This window comes from Nicotiana attenuata, unplaced genomic scaffold, assembly GCF_001879085.1.
Source record: "Nicotiana attenuata strain UT unplaced genomic scaffold, NIATTr2, whole genome shotgun sequence".
NCBI classification, from domain to species: domain Eukaryota; kingdom Viridiplantae; phylum Streptophyta; class Magnoliopsida; order Solanales; family Solanaceae; genus Nicotiana; species Nicotiana attenuata.
In genome coordinates, this window is record NW_017671060.1 from 317,214 (window position 1) to 341,235 (window position 24,022).

The 24,022-nt window shown below is 39.7% G+C and overlaps 1 pseudogene; it reads right to left on the reverse strand.

Annotated features, from left to right (window-relative positions):
• Nucleotides 1-392: 392 nt before the first annotated feature.
• Nucleotides 393-24,022, reverse strand: part of LOC109205600 — a 23,846-nt pseudogene continuing 216 nt past the window's right edge.

Here is a 24,022-nt window from a genome sequence, read left to right on the forward strand (position 1 = left end):
ATAGCTTCTGTTGTCGAACGCCCCGACATAAATCCAAACTGGTTCTCGAAAATAGACACACTCCTCCTCACACTTAGCTCTACCACTCTCTCCCAGACTTTCATTTGCCACCCCCATGCGACGGTTCAACTCTGATCCGAAACTCTCCATGAACCTTCCAATTGAAAATCACGTACCTATAGTTGTACAAAAGACACACATTTCTGAAATTATCCATTTTCTAGAGCAGGTTATACGAACTGATCCACATTTGACCGAGTTTAAATAAATGACTAATCCACGGTGGTTTGGAAGGATACTTTAAGATTTTATCCATTTTACCAACATCAAGCCAGTATACTAACATGTGAAATAAAACTTTTACTTAGAAGCTGTGTCTACAATATGTTACTTTAAATTAACTCCCTGTTTCTGAAAAGCAATTTCAAATAGGGAAGAACCTTAGGGAGCACTGGCAAATCTGCTAGGTTTACACTCATTAGGTCAAAGGCGATACAAGTTCTTTGCATGCTCACTTCATCAAGTGCAGGTACTTTTGGGTATCTTTGGCTGAAGTGAGTCAATATTATGCGGTATGCACCAGCAGAACGTCCCACTTCTATAGCTTCCTTAATTGTGCTGTAATTTCTTGTTATAGCCTCCTCCAACAGGCCATCCAGGTCGCCTGCAGATAATGTACTAGCATGTCAATTGTCAAATGGTAGAATTTATGCACTTTGCTTAACAAAGAATAATTTACTGTACCAAAATGATACTAAAACTGAAAACCGGGCCATGAGCTACTATCTGAATAGCCAACTTGATTTTGACACACAGGAAAGTTGGAACATAACTGACACCTAACGTGACCTGCCCGACGAATAGAAAAAATCTGCACAAGTTTGCACTGACCTCATGTATAAGAATTGTTGCTCCAAGAGATGCTTCTATAACTTCTGAGCATGGCCTTGTGTCACCAGAGTGCACAACCTTCCAACCTGGTACTACTTTTCCGCAATTCGTTCTTTCTGCTGATTCTAACATGACACCAAATGCCTCAGGACAGTGTACAACAGGGAAGCTGATGAATCTCACTAGCCCTGCTTCACTGAGAACTTTCTTGAAACGCTTCAGCAACGTCATCAACTGGAGTGCTTGGCTTCATTCTTTTTGAACAGCGCAGCAGAGAACTGTCTTCGGAAAGAGAAGTCAACATTGTATGATCTCTACTTTCATCATTCATGCCCTCAGAACTCATTTGATGATCCTTGTCAAACATAGCATCAGCTTCCATCTCATCCCACTTAGCCACTGTAGTGCTCCTACAGTCGAGGAACAGCATGTCTAGGTCTTCTAGTTTTTTATAATCCTTGAGAAACTCCCCAACCTGCTCGGGTCCAATAACCAGCATGGGTTCATGGGGTACTCCCTTCAACAAATCGCGTCTCAAAGCAAGTATTCGTGCCAAACCCACGTGGTGATCAGCATGGATATGAGAAATCCAAATGCATTTAAGATTTCTAACTGCACTGTCTGCACCATTGATGCCATATCTGTTCAATGTTATTAAATAAATTAATTCATGTGGTTGAAAGAAGGCCTGGAGTGAAAAACAAAATAGAAAAATGATAAAAAAGGTTCTGAAAGATACAGCATAAATCCTAAGAGTCCAATGCTATTACCCCCTCTTGAGTTGTGCCAGGGTTCCTTCTCCACAATCAAGGAGTAAACCCCCTTTAGAGAAAAGATTAAAATAGATGGAACTGACATTTCGATATTTTGAAGGTATAGAAGAACCGGTGCCCAGAAAAACAATCTCCAGATCATCTCTCTGGACATTTTCCAGACACCTAGGGGCAGCATGCCCAGCCAACGATGGATCTCCAGTCATGACTTCAGTGTCCTGCCTGGTGAACGTACAGTTCCACCTCATCTTCTTTAGGTTTGTGCCAAAATGTGCTTATGTTCTTTGCAGCATCAGCAATCTCAGGAATATCTGAAAGTAACTTTTTAACGAACACTGAGGAGGTCATCTGATTTTGAACACTTGATCTGTCCAATCCCAGACGTCTAGGAGGACGTAAGGTGAACTGTTCAACAGGTTAGACAAGAAAAGTTCATTACAAGAATGGCCATGCAAGGGTATACTTTTGCTCCTTTTGAAAAGTAAATATGGTTTCCAGCACATCCATTGTGCTGATGATTTATAATACTGCTACCTTTCCTAGAAAAAGTTAATCTTGGAGTCAACAATACCTTTAAGAGATTTTCAGCAGATATGCCACAAACCTTCGAGATTGAACCCTGCAACCATAAGTATCATATCACCAGCTTTCCTCGGGTATTTAAGATGTTCTCACAAGTGACTATCAACTTTTAGAGCTTCAAACAAACCTCCACTTGTACCTTGAAATTAGGTGCTGCAACATCATCGTTCTGAACAGAAAGAAGACTAGGAGCAGGAAAAAGCTGCGGACACAAATAATTCAGTCTTGTGGCTATTCTTGCACTAGATTCCAGAATTGGAGTTGTTTCATGCTTCCTGTGACAGAATGACTATGAACCAGTGTTGATATGTAAAAATCTATTATAATCATGAAGAGAAGTTACGGACCTTGTAGTTCTTGCCATAATATGTTGGGCAGAACGAAATTTCCTCATCCATTTCTCATAAACTTGACTGCTGACAACAGTAGCAGGGCTCAAATGAATGATGCAGTTCACAACCTTGGTGGTCTCTGGGGAGTTACTTTCGGAATCTGAATAATAGGCATTAAGAGTTTGTGCAGACAGTAACTCTTGTGCATGAGGTTCTGTTGGACAGTCAACAATCAGTATAATGGGACCAGGAATAGGTGGGCCTATTGCATCATCTGGATGGACCAGAATGAGGCAAAATGAAAGTCTGCTGCAATTTGATAACTTCAGAGGCACAAGAACTGCAGAAACGAAGTCTATAATGTAGTTCTAATGAGTGTAGAACTGACCTCGATATCCAGAAGATCCGACTTCACACTGATCCCATTTTGCAGTTGTCCAAGCTTTCTCCCCTTTTTGAGTCCGCAAGCTTTAGCCTTTCTGGGGTCAAACTCCCCTCTGATGTCACGTAGATTACAAATATATACAATGGAGGTATCATTTGAACTAAAATGAGATCCATCCAAATGAGTCGGTGTTAGGAGAATAGCTGATATACTAACTGCCTTGAACTTGCCTTCAGCTTGCAGCTCCTCCGCATGTAGACAGGAACCTAGTGCAGCTCCATTTCCATGAACCATAACATTGTCACTTTGTGGGACTATATGTGCTTTGATCATGGTAACATGAGGGACAAAATTCTTCCTTGCTTTAACCAATAAATCAAGATTTGGAGGACCCCATATGTCAACCTTAAAAGACTAATAGAGATGCTTTTTTAGTAAGTAATAGCACCACTGTCGCTTACATAGGGGAGGTAAGCACTGGACTGGTACTCACATGCTCAGTACTCTCACGACTTCCATTTTTTATGCCAGCCAAAGTCAATAGCAAACCTGAGACGCAGTGGATTAGTGTAAGGCCCCGTCAAAAAAAAAATTATGCTCAAAACCTAGTAGCCCGTAGGGTCAGGTTCCGAGTATGTGTTGGGAATGTGTAAAACTCTTGAACTGATCTAAGTATTTAAAAATCAAAGTACCAAGTTTTTCCAGAAAAGTGTTATTTTGCGGTCCAGAATGCGGTCGCAAATCAAGTATGCGGACCACATTTCTGCCACTTAATGAGTCAGTGGTTTGGTTAAAATTAAGGTCAAAATGCGGTCGATTATGCGACTGCATAACTGATATGCGGACCGCATTTCTATCGCGAAATGAGTCCATGTGCCAAGCAAATTTGTGGTTAAAAATGTGGTGCATTATGCAATCGCAAATCGTGTATGCGGACCGCATTTCCGCCGCAAACCCAAACAGAAGATTCAGATTTTTTGGAGCACTTTTGCGGTCCATTCTGCGGACCGCATTTCGTCTCTGCGATCGCAAAGTGCGACCGCATAACTGACTCGAGTACTTTTTTTTCTAAATTTTAAACCCGACCCCCTTTTTAATAAAACACCCCAACCCCTCATTTTAACCACTTTTCTGAACAAAAATAAGAGAGAGGGAGGAGGGGTTCTTGAGAGAGAGTTCCTCTTCTCCAAATTGATTCTTCAAAACTAACCGGGCCAGGAAATTTCAAAGTGAGTGTCTTCATCCCCATTCTTGCAGGTAAAATCCCTAACCCATTTTCATTAATTTTCAGGTTTAATTAAGAGGGAGGGGGGGGGAAGTCTCATGCATTGATTCTTGATAATAGAGGTTGAAACATTCATGCATGTCTTTTAAAACCTAAAATCTGGTAAGAGGGATTGGGTAGGAGTAAAGGATTGTACAAAGGAGGGTTGATAATCTAAATGTGTTCGGGTAATGATTGGGAACTTTGATTCTAAGAAATATGTGTTAATTTGTGCACTAGATTGACGTTTCTAGGCTTTTTGGTGAAGTTGAAAGTAGAAATTAAAAGGGGATTCGGCTCTAGGTATGTATGGTTAACTCCGACCTTTGTAAAATCACCTTGTTTGGTGTTTGAGTGTTTGGTATGTGATATCTACGTGGGTTGTCTGTGAAATTCTCATGATTGGTATGGTTAAGTGTTTGTGGTTATGTCTCTCGATATAATGATGTAAGTAATTGGCAATAAACCAAGTGTGTGATTGTGAATGTGCTATGTGGTAAGAATTGTGAAACAAATGATGGAAGAAAATGGTAACAAATGATGAAAGGAAATGGTAATTGATGCAATTGGGACAGCTGTGGTAATAACATATATGGCTTGTTGGGGGAAATTCTCGTTGTAACATAAAAAGCATATGAGATGTGGAATACGATGGAAATGGTATTGACGTCTATGGAATTTCTTGTAAATTGTTGTTGTTGCTCTTTGAGAATTGTTGTTGTTGTTCCTTGAGAATTGTTGTTGTTCTTTGTGAATTGTGTTTGTTGTGGTATTGTTTGTGAATTGTGAACTAACGTAAATCCATATTTTGTATGCTGGGCGGCTAAAGACCTCATTAATTAACCATGTATGTTTTGTAAAAAGGTGTTTTAATTATAAATGGCTAACTCATTGATTAATGAGCAATGAAAATACGGGGTAGCACGTGGGATAGGAAAGGCACCTAGGTCCGTTTGACTGGGGCTACCCGGTTGGGCGCCAGTCATGTCCCTCGGTTTGGGGCGTGACAAACTTGGTATCAGAGCCTAATGTTTTAAAAGAGTCCTAGGATGTCTTGGAGCCGTGTCTAGTAGAGCCCTACTTATCGGTGTGAAGTCGACCACATCTATAAGTGGGGGGCTGCATGGACATTTAGGAAATTACCCTCTTCTTTGTTATTCTATATCGTGCGGTGAAGTGAAACGTGAAAGTATCTATGTCTAACTCGTCTGTTCCGAATTTTTTTTCCAGTAATGGCACCTAAGAAGAGAGCTAGACTCGGCCTTAGGGCCAATGCCACCCCGAGTGAGGCTATGAATCATGTACCTGATGTCGTGGGTAAGAGTGACTCCCCGGTCTTGAATCTACTTGGCCCGTCTATCCCAGAACAAAGTGTTCCTGTTCCTGCTGCGGCAGAGGGTGCTACCATCCCTCCCGCCGATATTCCTAATTCTGATACGGTTCCAGCATCCGGTCCCGGGATTCCTGATGAGGAACTTAGAGGAGCCATCCGTATGTTGACCCAGTTAGTGGTCGCTCAGGCCCAGAGTTCTCATGATACCCCTACATCCTCCGGCGGACAAGGAGATTCCGCCAGCTCCAGAGTCAACCAGTTTCTGCGGTTAGCCCCTCCAGAGTTCTCAGGCACAGACCCAGAGGCCGATCCGCAGGATTTTCTTGATGAAATGTATAAGACCCTTCGAGTGATGAAGGCTTCAGAGATAGAGGGAGTTGAGTTGGCTTCATACAGGTTGAGGGGAGCGGCGTATTCGTGGTTCGAGATGTGGGAGGATTCCCGTGGGGAGGGAAGACCTCCGGCTAGATGGGATGAGTTTGTAGATGCATTCATGGACCATTTCTTGCCTGCTGAGACGATAGCAGCCCGTGCCACTGAGTTTGAGGCCCTCAAGCAGGGCAGTATGAGTGTTTGGGAGTACCATATGGAATTTGTGAGATTGTCCAAGTATGCTCCTCAATTAGTGTCGACCATGGATGCCTGAGTTAGGCGATTCGTTCAGGGTCTTAGTCCCTTGGTGGTGAATGAGGCTGCTACAGCGGCCTTACACTCGGATATGAATTATGGGAAGATTGTGGGATTCGCTCAGGCCACAGAGGCTAGAAAGTTGAAGATACGGGCGGAAAGGGAGAGTAACAGCAAGGCCCGATCAGTGGGTCACTCAGGGAGATCAGCTCAGGGGAGAGGGTCATCAGGGCCATCCCAGTCATATGCTTAGTCCTCAGCGAGCGCACCACCATCTGTACACAGTTATCAGCAGAGCAGTCACTTAAGACAAGGTTCAGGCAATAGGAGATCCCATTAGTCCGGCCGTTCGGGAGGGAGATCAAAGCAGCAGGGGAGGGCTCCATGCCCCAAGTGTGGAGATTCCATACAGAGACTTGTTATTTTGATATCCCGGTGTGTTTTAGATGCGGGGTGAGAGGTCATATCCAGCGGGACTGTCGTGTGCCCAGTCAGGGCGTGGGTAGGGGATTTGCTCAGTCATCCGGTTCTTCAGTCGCCACATCATCTGTGCGTCCTCCAGCCCCAGCAGGGCGTGGTGCAGTTAGGGGTGGAGCTCGTGGTAGAGGTGGACCCAGCCGGTTTTATGCTTTGAGCGGTCGCCAGAGTGCAGAGGCTTCTCCAGATTTAGTTACAGGTATCTTGTCTGTTCAGGCCAGTAATTGTTATGCTCTTATTGATCCGGGGTCCTTTTTGTCTTATGTCACCCCATTCATTGCTTCAAGTTTTGGGATAGAACCCGAACAGCTTCATGAGCCGTTCTCCGTATCGACTCCGGTTGGTGATTCTATCACAGCCTCGCGAGTTTATAGGAATTGTGTTGTCACGGTGTGTGGTCGTGTTACCACGGCCGATCTTATCGAGCTTGGAATGGTGGATTTTGATGTGATTATGAGAATGGACTGGCTTTATTCGTGCTTTTCCAAACTCGACTGCCGAACGAGGGTCATGAGACTCGAGTTTCCTAATGAGCCGATTATTGAGTGGAAGGGGAATGGTGTGGTGCCAAAGGGTAGGTTTATTTCCTACCTTAAGGCTTCAAAGATGATTCAGAAGGGATGTATCTATCATTTGGTCCGAGTGGCGGACACCACTTCAGAAGTGTCTACCCCCGAGTCTGTGCCAGTCGTGAATGAGTTTCTCGAAGTGTTTTCGGACGAGCTTCCAGGGATTCCCCCACATAGGGAGATTGATTTCGGGATTGATGTATTTCCAGATACGCAGCCAATATCTATTCCACCGTACAGAATGGCTCCAGCAGAGTTAAGGGAGTTAAAGGAGCAGCTGAAGGATCTATTAGAAAAGGGGTTCATACGGCCGAGTGTGTCGCCGTGGGGTGCTCTGGTTCTCTTTGTCAGGAAGAAGCATGGGTCGCTCCGGATGTGTATTGATTATCGGCAGCTCAACAAAGTCACCATCAAGAATAAGTATCCTCTGCCTCGAATAGATGATTTGTTCGACCAATTCCAAGGTGCAAGGTTCTTCTCCAAAATTGATCTACGGTCCGAGTGTCACCAATTGAAGATTAGGGAGCAGGATATTCCCAAGACCGCTTTCAGAACTCGCTACGGTCACTTTGAATTCTTGGTCATGTCCTTTGGGCTAACCAACGCCTCGGAAGCCTTTATGGATCTTATGAATCATGTCTTCAAGCAATTTCTACACTCCTTCGTGATTGTTTTTATTGACGACATCCTTGTTTATTCGCGGAGCCGGGAGGATCATGCCGGTCACCTCAGGGCAGTTCTGCAGACTCTTCATCAGCACCAGTTGTATGCTAAATTTTCAAAATGTGAGTTTTGGTTGGAGTCCGTTGCCTCTTTGGGTCATGTTGTTTCTAGTGAAGGGATTCGGGTAGACCCCCAGAAGATTGCAGCAGTAAAAGATTGTCCTAGACCCACGACCCCGATGGAGATTCGTAGCTTCTTGGGTTTGGCACGGTATTATCGGAGGTTTGTGGAAGGATTCTCTGCCCTCGCCTCCCCATTGACTAAGTTGACGCAGAAAGCAGTTAAGTTCCAATGGTCTGACGCTTGTGAGAAAAGTTTTCAGGAACTGAAGTCAAGGTTGACCTCGGCACCAATATTGACCTTGCCGGAAGGCACGGAAGGATTTGTGGTTTATTGCGATGCCTCCAGGGTTGGTTTGGGGTGTGTGTTGATGCAACGTGGGAAATTTATAGCATATTCTTCGAGGCAGCTCAAGAATCACGAGAAGAATTATCCGACACATGATTTGGAGCTTGCGGCAGTTGTGTTTGCTTTGAAAATATGGCGGCATTATCTTTATGGGGTCCATGTGGATGTGTTCTCAGACCACAAGAGTCTCCAGTATTTGTTCAAGCAGAAGGAATTGAACTTAAGGCAGCGACGGTGGTTATAATTACTCAAGGATTATGATATGAACATTTTGTACCATCCAGGGAAGGCGAACGTGGTGGCCGACGCTCTCAGTCGGAAATCTATGGGTAGTTTGGCTCATTTGGGAGTGGATCAAAGGCCCTTGGCTCGGGAGGTTTATCAATTGGCCAGTCTAGGGGTTTGTATTTCGACATCAGACGAGGGGAATGTTATGGTACATAATGGAGCAGAATCGTCACTCGTAGCGGAAGTCAAGGAAAAGCAGTTTATCGATCCAGCATTGGCTCAAATGAAGGAAGCAGTTTTGAGTAACAAGACTTCGGCATTTTCACTCGGCGGCGAGGATGGTGTATTGCGGTGTCAAGGTAGGCTGTGTGTTCCGGATGTGGATAAGCTTCTGGAGAGGGTAATGGCGGAGGCTCATAATTCCAGGTATCCCGTGCACCCAGGTTCTACAAAAATGTATCACGGTCTCAAGGAGATTTATTGGTGGAACGGCATGAAGAGGGGTGTGGCGGACTTTGTATCTAAATGTCCGAATTGTCAGCAAGTAAAAGCGGAGCCTCAGCGGCCTGGTGGGTTAACTCAGCTTATGGAAATACTAATGTGGAAATGGGAAATGATCAACATGGACTTCGTGGTGGGGTTACCTCGCAATCGGCGCAAATTCGACTCAATTTGGGTAATAGTGGATCGACTCACCAAATCAGCTCACTTCTTGCCAGTCAAGTCCACCGATACTGCAGAACAGTATGCTAAGCTATATATCAAGAAGATAGTAAGGCATCATGGCACTCCACTTTCTATTATCTCAGATCGAGGGGCCCAGTTCACCGCTAATTTTTGGAAGAAATTTCAGCAAGGTTTGGGTACTCAGGTGAATCTTAGCACGGCTTTCCATCCACAGACTGACGGTCAAGCAGAGAGGAATGTCTAGACGCTTGAGGATATGTTGCGGGCTTGTGTCTTGGATTTCAAAGGTAATTGGGATGATCACTTGTCGCTTATAGAATTTGCTTACAATAAAAGCTTTCATGCTAGCATTCAGATGGCCCCATTTGAGGCATTGTACGGAAGGAGGTATAGGTCTCCGATTGGATGGTTTGAAGTGGGTGAAGCAGAATTGATAGGGCCAGACCTTGTGCACCAAGCTATGGAGAAAGTTAAAGTCATTCAGGAAAGGATGAAAACTGCTCAGAGTCGCCAGAAATCCTATGCGGACGTTCGTCGAAGGGAATTGGAATTTCAAGTTGATGATTGGGTGTTCTTGAGGGTATCTCCTATGAAGGGAGTCATGCGATTCGGGAAAAGGGGAGGTTGAGTCCTAGGTATGTCGGGCCGTATCGGATCACTTAGAGGGTAGGGCAGGTGGCTTATTGGCTGGAATTGCCTCCCGAAATGTCATTAGTGCACCCGGTGTTTCATGTGTCCATGTTGAAGAAAGTGATTGGAGATCCATCCGCCATTGTACCAGTCGAGACCATCGAGGTTAATGAAGAGTTGTCGTATGAAGAGGTTCCGTTGCTATTCTTGATAGGCAAGTCCGTAAATTGAGAAATAAGGAAGTTGCTTCAGTCAAAGTGTTATGGCGAAGTCAACGAGTTGAGGAAGCCACTTGGGAAGCGGAAAAGGAAATGAAGGAAAATAATCCCCATCTGTTTGAGCAAGTCTAGTAGTAATTGTGCGAACTCTTATCTCTAAAATAAACTAATATTGTGTTCAAATTGGTTCCTTCCTAAATGCTATTGAAATTTCCTCAAGTTGTGCAAGAATTATAGGTGTTGTGATTGTCATAAGTCATGTGAACATCTCTTTGGTAAATGAAAGTTTTATAAAGACTCTTGTGATAAGTAAACAACTAATGGTAGTGTAGATTGGTAATGAATTACTTATATGCATGTAGTATGTTGAAGTGGTTAAATTATGTGGGACTCATTGAAGTGACTAATTTATGTGCAAAATGTAGCAAGTGATTGAATATGTGCAATTGTTGAGGTAATGAAATGTATACCAGCTGTAGAGGTAGTTGGAATTGTGTTTCGGGGGCTCTCTGACAGGTAGATATGTCTAAATTACAAAGGAAACTCTCGCAAAAATTTTCAAAAATATGAGAGTTAGTGAAAATTGGGAGTCTGTATATCATGATTTCAAAAACGAACTGATTTTCAAGATCCTCATTCGAGGACGAATGATTATAAGTGGGGGAGGATGTAAGTCCCCGTAAAAAAAATTATGCTCAAAACCTAGTAGCTCGTAGGGTCAGGTTCCGAGTATGTGTTGGGAATGTGTAAAACTCTTGAACTGATCTAAGTATTTAAAAATCAAAGAACCAAGTTTTTCCAGAAAAATGCTATTTTGCGGTCCAGAATGCGGTCGCAAATCAAGTATGCGGACCGCATTTCTGCCGCATAATGAGTCAGTGGTTTTGTTAAAATTAAGGTCAAAATGCGGTCCATTATGTGACCGCATAACTGATATGCGGACCGCATTTCTATCGCAAAATGAGTCCATGTGCTAGGCAAATTTGTGGTAAAAAATGTGGTGCATTATGCGACTGCAAATCGTGTATGCGGACCGCATTTCCGCCGCAAACCCAAACAGAAGAATCAGATTTTTTGGAGCACTTTTGCGGTCCATTCTGCGGACCGCATTTCGTCTATGCAATCGCAAAGTGCGACCGCACATCTGACTCGGGTACTTTTTTTTCTAAATTTTAAACCCGACCCCCTTTTTAATAAACCCCCCCACCCCCCCACCCCATTTTTACAACCTTTCTGAACAAAATAAGAGAGAGGAAGAGAGGGTTCTTGAGAGAGAGTTCCTCTTCTTCAAATTGATTCTTCAAAACTAACCGGGCCAGGAAATTTCAAAGTGAGTGTCTTCATCCCCATTCTTGCAGGTAAAATCCCTAACCCATTTTCATTAATTTTCAAGTTTAATTAAGGGTGGGGGGGGGGGGGGGAAGTCTCATTACATTGATTCTTATAATAGAGGTTGAAATATTCATGCATGTCTTTTAAAACCTAAAATCTGGTAAGAGGGATTGGGTAGGAGTAAAGGATTGTAAAGAGGGTTGATAATCTAAATGTGTTCGGGTAATGATTGGAAACTTTGATTCTAAGAAATATGTGTTAATTTTGTGCACTAGATTGACGTTGCTAGGCTTTTTGGTGAAGTTGAAAGTAGAAATTAAAAGGAAATTCGGCTCCAGGTATGTATGGTTAACTTCGACCTTTGTAAATCACCTTGTTTGGTGTTTGAGTGTTTTGGTATGTGATCTCTACGTGGGTTGTCTGTGAAATTCTCGTGATTGTATGGTTGAGTGTTCGTGTGGTTATGTCTCTCGATATAATGATGTAAGTAATTGGCAATAAACCAAGTGTGTGATTGTGAATGTGCTATGTGGTAAGAATTGTGAAACAAATGATGGAAGAAATGGTAATTGATGCAATTGGGACAGCGTGGGTAATAACATATATGGCTTGTCGAGGGAAATTCTCGTTGTAACATAAAAGCATATGAGATGTGGAATACGATGGAAATTGTATTTATCTCTATGGAAGTTTCTTGTAAATTATTGTTGTTGCTCTTTGAGAATTGTTGTTGTTGTTCCTTGAGAATTGTTGTTTTTCTTTGTGAATTGTGTTTGTTGTGGTATTGTTTGTGAATTGTGAACTGATGTAAATCCATATTTTGTATGCTGGGGGCAAAGTGGTAAACCTCATTAATTAACCATGTATGTTTTGTAAAAAGGTATTTTTAATTATAAATGGCTAACTCCTTGATTAATGAGCAATGAAAATACGGGGTAACATTGTGGATAGGAAAGGCACCAGCTCGTTGACTGGGCTACCCGTTGGGCCACCGTCATGTTCCCTCGATTTGGGGCGTGACAAACTTTGTATCAGAACCTAAGTGTTTTAAAAGAGTCCTAAATTGTCTGAGCCGTATCTAGTAGAGCCCTACTTATCGGTGTGAAGTCGACCACATCTATAAGTGGGGGCTGTATTGAGGAATAACACCTTACAGATGTTCTTACAACTAACTAGGAAACTCCTGCGAGCAGGTGATTTTTTTTTTTATTTTTTTTTGGTTAAAACAAGCGGATAATATCTGCTGTGCAGAACAAGTGTTATTGATTTTTTTACAGAATAGAAAATGCAGAGTTTCAATCCTCATTACTGAAACCTATTTCAACTAAAAATCAGAAGGAAAGGCTGCCAAAATTCTACTGAATCTGGAAAAAATCACAGCAAGTTGTCACATGCCCTCTCCAAAGCTTCTCTCCCCCAAAAAAACAAAGAAAAGCTTTGAATGTTCACCTGTTACGATGAACCAGCAGATACAGCACCAACTATGGATTATAATTTTGCAAAAGCAATCAAATCAGTTCAACCTAGAGTTGAATCTGGATCTTCACTTCGGCAAACTAACTCAAGATTAACACTTAACACGGAAAATTTGGGTTTAAGCATTCGGAAGATTGAATCTGGACAGAATACTTCTACTTCATTATACTTTGTTAACAAAAAGCCCAAACTTTAGAATAGCATTGTGTTGCATATCCAAGCTGCCTGTTCCTAGAGCTGTTGAATTAAATTGTATTGCACAATCAAGATACAAAATTACAAGGAATTAGATTGTTTGGAAATGTTAGAATCCTTAACATGCGCATGAAATTGCTCACAAGGGTGAAGCAGAAACAGAATGTAGATTTTCAACTCATCTTGTCACTGTCAATACCATAACATCACCAAAGTATCACCTAATGGAGATATCCTTGAGTTCAATAACCATATTTTAGATGCATAATGAAAATAGCAGGCTAGTGAAGTAAGCCACAATCTACTATCCAATAAAAATGTATTATGCAATAAATATTACTATCACTCAAGAGTTACCTCTCCAGCATAAATATTGAATCTTCGTTGTTAAAGAAGAGCAGAACAGACGGGGATGTTTCTTGGGTATCCATTCCTGTCCCAAGATCTTGTAATAAACAGGAAAGTAGCAGTTACTACAACAAAGAAAAAGGAAGGTATTAAAAGAGAAAAAAAAAAAAGAACAATGAAATATGAAAGCATCTCATTTTCAGTCAAAGACTAAAGGTAATTAATTAATTCACCAACAGATTTATGTTTTTCTTAACTTTATAGATGATAAAGATACATAGGTACACGAACAGTTTATGAGGATCTTGGGGTATTCCATCTATTACTTAAGGTTTTTGGAATAAATGCACATATTCTTTTGTTGGCAATTTTGGCATGGACCTTCAGACACAGTTGGTCCAATATTCAGTTCACACGCGAATATTCTAAAAGCAACACACAGTCAAAGGTGTTAGATGAGCATCAAACATGCTTTATGGATTATTGACGAACTCCACCAATTGTCTGAAGATCTTGAAATTATGCTCATCTTCTTTCACAAATAAAAAAGTACAGTTTTTCTTGTGCACATAGGTGCACACCATTACAACACTAGTTAGTAAAATTGTGTCAACCACTATAGTACAGAAGCAAAGATTAAAAGTACATGCCACTAACATACAATAGGCAGAAAAAAAAATTACATGTAAGCTCAGAGGAGGATCAAAGTCACCAAAACTCAAACAATCCAATGGTCTAGACACATCAAATCAAAGACTACAGACAAGCGTTTAAGAAGAATATTATGGTCAATATTATGATTTCTAAAGAGGGTATTTCTCATATTTACATAATGGAGCACAGAATTTTTTCAAGAGAGCCACACTTCGGCCCAGTTAGTGTGACATAAAGAAAAGTTTCTTGCTGATGAAGCAAGTTTCCTAAGATTGGTTACCAAAACTTGTTTTTTGGAGTACGTGGTTGCCTAAACTTGTATTTTTGTATAACAACAACTACGCCTCAATCCCAAACAAGTTAGGATCAACTATATGAATCCTCATTGACCATTTATATCTAATCTTCAAGGAGAATAATTTACAATATCAAGGGATATAACTTATGTCCTCAATGTATATATATCAATTCTACTTTAGTTCATATCACCAAGTTTTCTAATCAAACATCGGAATATGACTTGAGAAATGATATTATTTGATAAATATGAATGGTCGAAGATGGTTAAGTGATAAATGATGAAAGTGCATAATTTTTGAGTATATTTGCATGTTAATCTCTTGTGTGTGTCGCGGGAGATTACATGATTCTCAAAGTGAAATATACTCATTATGTGTTTCTTATGTGTAGGAATAGTTTGGATGATAAATGATCAAAATATAACAATTCGACACAAAAAGAAGAAATTAAAGGAGTGGGAGCTCGTCTATTCTCGTGCGTGGCACGAAGTCGACGCGAAAAAGGAGAAAAGTCAAGGCACAAAACAGCGAAGCGAAGCAAAGGCACGGAGCGCTTCGCGAAACGAAGAATTTCAAAAGCTGGATCCGCGTCAAAGTCCGCGTCTAGACGCGAAGGCAAATGCGGATTTGCGTCAAAGTCCGCGTCTAGACGCGAAGGCAAACGCGGATTCCAGCTCTCCCATCCGAAGATGGATTGAAGAATTCCGCCCCTCATCAACCCTAGGTCATATAAATACATCCTAAAACACCACTTTGAAAGAGGAGACACTACTTTAGGGTTAGACAACACCCTTGGAGGCAAGAACACGCTAGGAGCAAGGAGGAAGATTCAACTACGAGTTTTTCCCCTTCTTCTTCCTATTTTTCATTGTTGGTTATGATTTTAGTATTGTAGTTTTACATACTATTAGGAATAGCTTAATTCGTTTTCTAGGGTTTTGATGGAACCTTTTGGGGATGAATTGGTTGTTATATTAATATAGTTTTGAGTTAGTTGTTAATCTTTATTTGTTCAACTACGTTTTTATTTTGGTTAATTGAAATGATCCTCAATTAGCCGTTCCTATTTATTATGTATCTGCTTGAGAGAGAGTGCATATTTAGGTAGTTGTTTGAACAACATCATTCCCGAGTATAGGCGAGAGTCCTAACCGAGGGTTTAGAGGTTGGATTAGAGATAACGATACCTCGGGTGCGATCTAAGTGAACTGTAATGTGAATCTAGCTAGCGTAGCTTGAGAGACTGCGTCTAGTAAAATATCATAATTGCTTGAGAGAGATTTATGATAGCTGGAGAGTTCATGATTGATAGAGACAACTAAGTCAAAGCTATAAGAAACATACAACTAATGAAATCAACAATTGGGGAAATCATAACTCTTGACCTCCTTAATTTAGTCTCCAAACCTTGGTCTCGTTAGTTAATAATTTTACCGTTTTATAGTATTTGTTGGTTAATTAGTTAGATATAAAATTCTTAATATTATAATTTAGAAATAGTTCAAACTTGTCTTCTTTGCGATATTGAGCAATTATAGCGAATCTTAGTTCTCTGTGGGATTCGACTCCGGACTTTTAGACCGTATTATATTTGCAGCGACTGCTTATCCTTTTTCAGACTAGAGTTGGGCGTGATCAAATTTTGGCGCCGTTGCCGGGGAATTAACGGTGTAGTTGTAGCTGTATATATTTCTAGGTTACGAATTTGAAATTTTATTTTGTTTTGTTTTTTTTTTTTTTTGTATTTTTTTTATAACTATCGATTTGAGAAACATGGCATCTTGGAATTATGGGAATTTAGGTGTAGATAATTCTACTATTGATCTCCATACATATTGTGAAGGAAACCACCCGTGGCAAAAATTTCAAAACGTTCCTAAGAGCGAGTTATATGCACCAACTCAATCTTATTTGTGGAATGTGTGTGATGTGTGTGGTGGTAAAAATGGTCACCTTCATGGTGGTGCTTATATTTCTTATTTTCCCCTAACCCCTTACTATGATGGTTTTACCTTTTCTTGTGAAGTTAATAGGAACAAAGAACCTGGGAATGCGGACTTGAAGGAGATCAAGGATATGCTAAAGCGCCTTCTGGAACAAAACAATGAGAAACAATTGCACATAGAAAGGCAAGAGGCAACTATTCACAAGTTGGAGGCTCAATTGAGTCAAGTGGTTGGGAGCTTTTAATTGCTCAACAAGCCAATATTGAGGATAGTAGCCAAGAAGAGCATGTGAAATTTGAGGTGTTAAATGGGGAGGTCAAAAGTAGAACATCAACAACCTAGCCAACCACAATTTGAGGGATGTCAATGTTGAAGAAGTGAGACTAGAGCCAGCCAAGGACTTTGAGGATATAGATTGTGTTGACTCTAGTATCACTGATGTTGAGGATGTTGAGAGTCCTGAAGTTCATGTGTTTGAGCGCATTGGTCCACACTCCAAACATTTTTCCACATTATGTTTGGATGATGATATGGAAATAGAGTCATCTGAACCAATCGAAGAGTCAAGGAATGAGGAACAAGGTGCATATATTCTGGAATTCTTCTTGCCAGAAAGTCAGGATTACATACCTCATACAAAGGCCAAGGAGTGCAGAATACTACATTATTTCCTTGGGCCAGTTAGATTCGTTCCACCGCCCCATGACCATAATCATAAACTTGAATCAAAACTTGGGGTTCAATTCATAAGCTCGAGGTGGAGGCAAAAAGTGATTCGCGCCGTGCCGCGACGTTAAATCAAGCGCTTGTTGGGAGCAACCCAGCTTTATTGCTTTCTTTTATTTATTTTTTATTTTTTAATTGTATTATTTTTGTAGTGTCAATTTTTTTAATTTTTTTTAGGAGCATGAAAGCAAAGGTATTGGAAGGAGCAACAGCAAATCAAATGGTTGGAACTAAGTGTGAGGTACCCGCACGAAGGACCAAGCCTGGGAGAAGTCTGAGTACCCATGAACTGCTAGTGCTTCGGCCTTTGGCCTACCAGGGAGTTTCTCTTACCCTCTTATGGTTATTGCTGTGCATTGGGGACAATGCACAATTTTAAGTGTGGGGTGATGAGATTGTCTGGGTGACTTTTCATGCTACTTTAGCTGTATTAGTTTAATTAAATAGTATTTTTTTAAAGATTGGACTTTTCCCGACGATGGATCCATTAGACAATTTTCTTGAGGGATTTAAGTCTAAAGAAAAAAAAACAAAAAGATTTTCTTTGTAGGTAGTGTAATAACTCCCCCTTGGTTTTTCTTTGTGCCGCGGTTCTTTTCCAAGGGTTTTATTTGAACAGGGTATAGTTAGTTTTTCTTTGGGAGTAGGAGCCATTGTATTGTGTTTTGAATTGAAGCAATATCTGTTGACTTGGTTATGCCTTGAAAATAGTAAGTACTTTGGCTGTGACGCTTAGGCTCAGTTTTTCACTATTGTATAAGTACCTTAAATTGTATGATCTTAGCTTTGCTTAACTGCTTTGACTAGAGTGTCTTGATGAAACCAATCCTGAGTGAGTTATGTGCCATGTGTGTGTAAGGATTTGTTATTCTGTGCATTGCATTTGATGCCTAGAACTTGCCCCGTGTGTTTGCAAAGCGAAATAGTAGTTTTGTTCAGTCTAGGAAGTGATATAGGCATTTCTTTGTTGAGCTAGATAAGTATATTTTATCCGCCTAATTGTTATGTATCGTAGTTAACCCATTTGAGCCTCTAATCCTATTTCTTTGGCAATCACATTACAAGTCTTACCCAATTGTTTGAATGGACTATCTATTTGACCTTTTAACCTCTCATAAGCACTTGAATTGTGATGATTTATGTAAAAGTTAAAGTGTGGGGTGGTTGGTTTGGCTTTTGAGTGGAACTAATGAAATCAGGAGAAAGGTGCACTGTTTTGAATAAGTAAGAGCCACTTGAATTGAAAAAAAATATAGTTGTATTGCTGTGAAAAAAAAAGAAGTATTTCTTTAATAAGTGGTGACTCTTGCTGTAATTGTGCTTAAAGAAGTATGGGGGTAATATACATTGATGTGAAGGTGGAGTTTGGTTTGACATAAGTATGGGGTTTGAATGTTAAAGTATATGTATTAAAGTGCTTAGGGAGGTGTAGTCACTCTTATGTCTAAATATATCCTACCCGTCCCGTAGCCTACATTACAACCAAATAAAGTCCTAATTGATCCTAGATTGAATGAGCTCGATTAGTGGAGTAGTACACTACGGCAAGCTTATGGTGCATCTTTTGTGGCATATGAATGTTATTTCTGAGAGTGAGTGAATTCTTTCTATCTTGAGTTCCTACGTGTTCTTAAATTTTATTGTGTGGAACTACTCTCTTTTGTTGTGTGATGGCACTTGATTCATGAAGGAAAGGTAATGTCAGTGACCTCTATGTTAGAGTAAGTGGGTGAATTGTGAATAATGCGTGGTACTTATGAGTCAAATCTTGAGGTGAAGATGTTATGCTTTTGTGCTTAGTCTATTTTAAATACTCTTGGTGAGATGAGTTAGGAGAATTATTTAAAAAGGTCGTGTCTATAAAAAAAGTGTAGTTTGATTGCTCGAGGACGAGCAAGAGTTTAAGTGTGGGGTGTTGATAAATGATGAAAAATGCATATTTTTGAGTATATTTGCATATTAATTCTTGTGTGTGTCGCTGGAGATTACATGATTCTCAAAGTGAAATATACTCATGATGTGTTTCTTATGTGTAGGAACGAGTTTGGATGATAAATGATCAAAATATGACAATTCGACACAAAAAGAAGAAATTAAAGGAGTGGGAGCTCGTCTATTCTCGTGCGTGGCACGAAGTCGGACGCGAAAAAGAGGAAAAGTTAAGGCACAAAACAGCGAAGCGAAGCAAAGGCACGGAGCGCTTCGTGAAATGGAAGAATTTCAAAAGCTGGATCCGCGTCAAAGTCCGCGTCTAGACGCGAAGGCAAACACGGATCCGCGTCAAAGTCCGCGTCTAGACGCGAATGCAGATGCGGATTCCAGCTCTCCCATCCGAAGTTGGATTGAAGAATTCCGCCCCTCATCAACCCTAGGTCATATAAATACATCCTAAAACACCACTTTGAAGGAGGAGACACTACTTTAGGGTTAGACAACACCCTTGGAGGCAAGAACACGCTAGTAGCAAGGAGGAAGATTCAACTACTAGTTTTTCCCCTTCTTCTTCCTATTTTTCATTGTTGGTTATGATTTTTAGTATTGTCGTTTTACGTACTATTATGAATAGCTAATTCGTTTTCTAGGATTTTGATGGAAGATGAATTGGTTGTTATATTAATATAGTTTTGAGTTAGTTGTTAATCTCTATTTGTTCAACTACGTTTTGATTTTGGTTAATTGAAAGGATCCTCAATTAGCCGTTCCTATTTATTATGTATCTGCTTGAGAGAGAGTGCATATTTAGGTAGTTGTTTGAACAACATCACTCCCGGAGTATAGGCGAGAGTCATAACCGAGGGTTTAGAGGTTGGATTAGAGATAACGATACCTCGGGTGCGATCTAAGTGAACTGTAATGTGAATCTAGCTAGTGTAGCTTGAGAGACTGCGTCTAGTAAAATATCATAATTGCTTGACAGAGATTTATGATAGCTGGAGAGTTCATGATTGATAGAGACAACTAAGTCAAAGCTATAAGAAACATACAACTAATGAAATCAACAATTGGGGAAATCATAACTCTAGATCTCCTTAATCTAGTCTCCAAACCTTTGTACTCGTTAGTTGATAATTTTACCGTTTTATAGTATTTGTTGGTTAATTAGTTAGATATAAAAATCTTAATATTATAATTTAGAAATTGTTCAAACTTGTCTTCTTTGCGATATTGAACAATTATAGCGAACCTTAGTTCTCTGTGGGATTCAACTCCGTACTTTTAGACCGGATTATATTTGCAGCGACCGCTTATCCTTTTTAGTACTAGAGTTGGGCGTGATCATTAAGTCATACCAATGAAGCTTTTCTGAAATTTGCATCCACTAGTTTTTAAAAAATGAACCTTTGGCCTAATTCATCCCGAAATGCTAGCTCATGAGGTGAGGATTGTCAAATATCAAATAAAGAGAATACAACTCATACCTTCAACCCATGTGAGAATATAAGGCTTTAAGACTTTAAGTACAGAGCGCAAATAAAAAATAAAGCGCAGGTTTTGATATTAGAAGAAAAGACGCAAATGATGAAAAGAAATAAGAATGTATTAAAAGAATAATAATATAAACATATGTAACAATTACACGGTCAATGGAATTGAAAACACTATGATCAAGTAAAATACTCCCTTGGTCAGCAGAATTGATAAATTTGCTTGACTAGCCATGAAGTTTAAGGAAAAAAAAACTTTTGAAACTTAGCCATAGGTATTTGTGTGACTATAATTATCTCATTAAGGATAAAATGAAAAGTTTGAATTAAAATATTTCTAAATATAAAAAGGTAACATTCGTTTTGGGGAGACCAAAAAGGAAAGGGTATCGCATGAATTGGGACGAAGGAAGTAATTAATTTTTTAGTGTTGCCCTCTTCAAGAGGAGGCCAATAGGTGATGACACACACTTTTTTCGCCTTGCTGCCTAAATTGGAACTATGTCTAAGTTATAGCACTCCGGTTTTTGTACCTAGCTTCAAGGATCAAGTGAAGTGAGCCTTTGATAATACTGCATTATTCATCGACTTTGAAGTTAGAAATAGCATATTTCTTGGTTAACAAAAAATAATTATTTAGAACATTACATCTGTATATTTTATTTCTTCTACAGTAGCGTCTTTTTTCATTAAGGGTGTATCTGGTATTATTGAAAATGTTCTCCATGAAAAATATTTTTCTATAAATTATTTATGAGAAAATAAATGACTTTCTTACTTAGTTTCTCATGTTTGGTAGGAAAGTGAAAAATATTTTGGTGTTAGGCTAAGTTGCTCGGACACGCGTGTGGTGTCCAACACGGGTGCGAATCTAGAGGCCGGATATTTCGAGATGTAAATTCTAAGATTAAGGAATACGGATGCTAGTAATGATGCAGGTGCGGGGATCCGGCTAAAAATAATTCAAAAAATAAAAATATCTCTAAATTATGAGAAATTTTGTAGAATACTTATGTATAGCTAGTAAAGTGTGAATTTCTTTTTTATTCTCAAGTTGTAGATAAGTAAATGATTGATTTCCTAAATAAGGTATATTATTTTCTTCAAATTTACCCTAGTTTTAGTTCTGATTTTGGGAATTAAATTGTATCTCATCTCAAATTTTTCCATCCATCATGGTCAAAGTACCCAAAATTATTTGACCAAATCCGGTACGGATCCCACACCCATACTAATGTCGTGTCGACACGGATGCGCACCTAAATTGCCGTGTCGGAGCAACTTAGGTGTTGGTTAGTGGGTGGAAAATATGTTTAGGAACATAGTTTCCCATGATCCTCCCTTCCCCCAAATCCCCAACATTTCTATGTTCCTCACACCCACCCCAAATCTCCCACGTTTCCAGGTGTGAACTCTCATATCCTTCAATTCTCGAGTGTTCTTATAACAATAAGAACTTTCACCATATTTTCATCTTTAAGTACCATTATCCATCAATGTTGGGAATAACAAATCGATGGTGTATTCAGAAGATACGAGGCATGGGATTGCAAATACACTTCACATAATTATAAACAGAGTTCCTTTTGTAAAAATACTACAACTTCAAGTAAATGAATATACAAGAAACTACTAGTTAAAAGTACAAAGGAGGTTCTTAATAAGGGACATTAACCCACTTCACAAGCTTTTGAAAATTGTCAAAAAATGTCGCCGAATACCTTTGTCATTGTCGGAAAACTATAGCTGACTGGCAAAGAATAGAGCCAAAACAATAGATTGAAGCTGCGGCGAGTGGAGGAGAGATTTTAAAAATCCTAGACCGAAGAGAGTTTTTGGTGAAGAAAGAGATTGGAGAGTGTTTTGGGAAGGGGGGACCAGCACGAGGGGACAGCGAGGAGGACTAAGGTATCTTTTGATTTTCAAGAAAATGTTTCCCTTCAAATTTTAAGGAAGTTAATGGGAAAATATTTTCCACAAAACATTTTTCATCATACCAAACACACCCTAAAGCTCATGCTTTTATTGTTTTTTATGCTTGACTCTCTAACTGACTTCGGTAGTTGTCCGGGGCCTATGATGAAACCTTGTTCTTTATATAGGTATTTTAATTTTTTTAATTCCCGTCAAATATAAATAGCTCATTGAGTTGTATGAGAGAAAAAAACTTATTTCTTTTTTATTTCTTCTTCATTAGCACCTTTTTTCATTAAAAAACATACTTTAATTGCTTTCCGTGCTTAAATCCCCAACAGATCTTGATGTTCTTCTGCGTTTTTGTAAGAAAGACCTAGCCCATTCCCTGTTTTTCCAGGACTTCACTTAAAATGTTTATCGCCTGCATCCCATGGATGCTTAAGAAACAAAATAGAAGGTAATACATATGATGTAAAAGGGCATACTAAGAAACGAAGATCAAAAACAGTTAGAACCATTAGCAACAGCTTCGTTTGAGTACTTCAGTTTAACCAATTCTATTTAGGTAAAGATACTTTACCAACACATTAGAATAGAGGACGTGTAAACTCTAGGTTCCAACCCCTCGACTAACCTAAATCAAGCATATATATGAAACCTAGCGTCTTATCAAAAAAAATTACTTATCAAAAAATACATGAAACCTAGCACAATCTTCATAAATAAATAACGGTCGCAGTTTGAATTTAATCAGACAAGAGGTGGAGAAAGAGTCATAAATTTCATGAGAAGCACAATAATGAATGACCAATAAAAACTACACAGAATCCATTCGAGGGCATTTAGCTCCAGGCTAAAAGATTTAAATTTTACATATTGCTACACAAAAAGAATCATATACCTATTAAATGAAGACCAGATGTTACGATATTCAGGTTAGTATTTTTTTTTTATCAAAGATATTCAGGTTATTGTAAATGTGGGATTTAACTTTTTGAGATTTCTTCCAAAGATAACTTCCTGATGTGCAATCCAAAGTGAAAGTACAATTCAAAGCATTGTTATCAAAGGCGAAAAGCGCAAAAAAGCTCTAAGGTCTGTAGGTCTGTTGGGGCTTTAAGCGTAAAGCGCAAATAAAGCGTGGGCTTTAACGAAAAAAGGCGCAAATGGAGAAAAAGTAAAAGTATGTATATGTAGTCCAAGACTAATAATTATAAGCATGAATAACAAACATATGGACAAAAAAATTGGAAAAATTATAATAAAGTGAAATATCAATTGTTTAATGTCGTCTTTTCATGATTACGCTTATTGGCAAGGAATAGTACACGTTAGAGCCATGATGCGATACTAAAGCGCTCACAAAGCGAGGCAAAGCGCTTAACAAGTTTTGAGCCTCGCCGCCTTTGACAACACTGAATTCAAGTTTGCCAGGCTCACGGTTACTGGTCCTATGCATCAACCTTTCTCACTAGGATGACAAAAGGTTAAAACTTGAAAGGATAAAAAGGTCGCTGGAGATTATGACTGACAAGTTCTACGGTAAAAACTGAAACCTTTTAGTTTACTATCCCCCC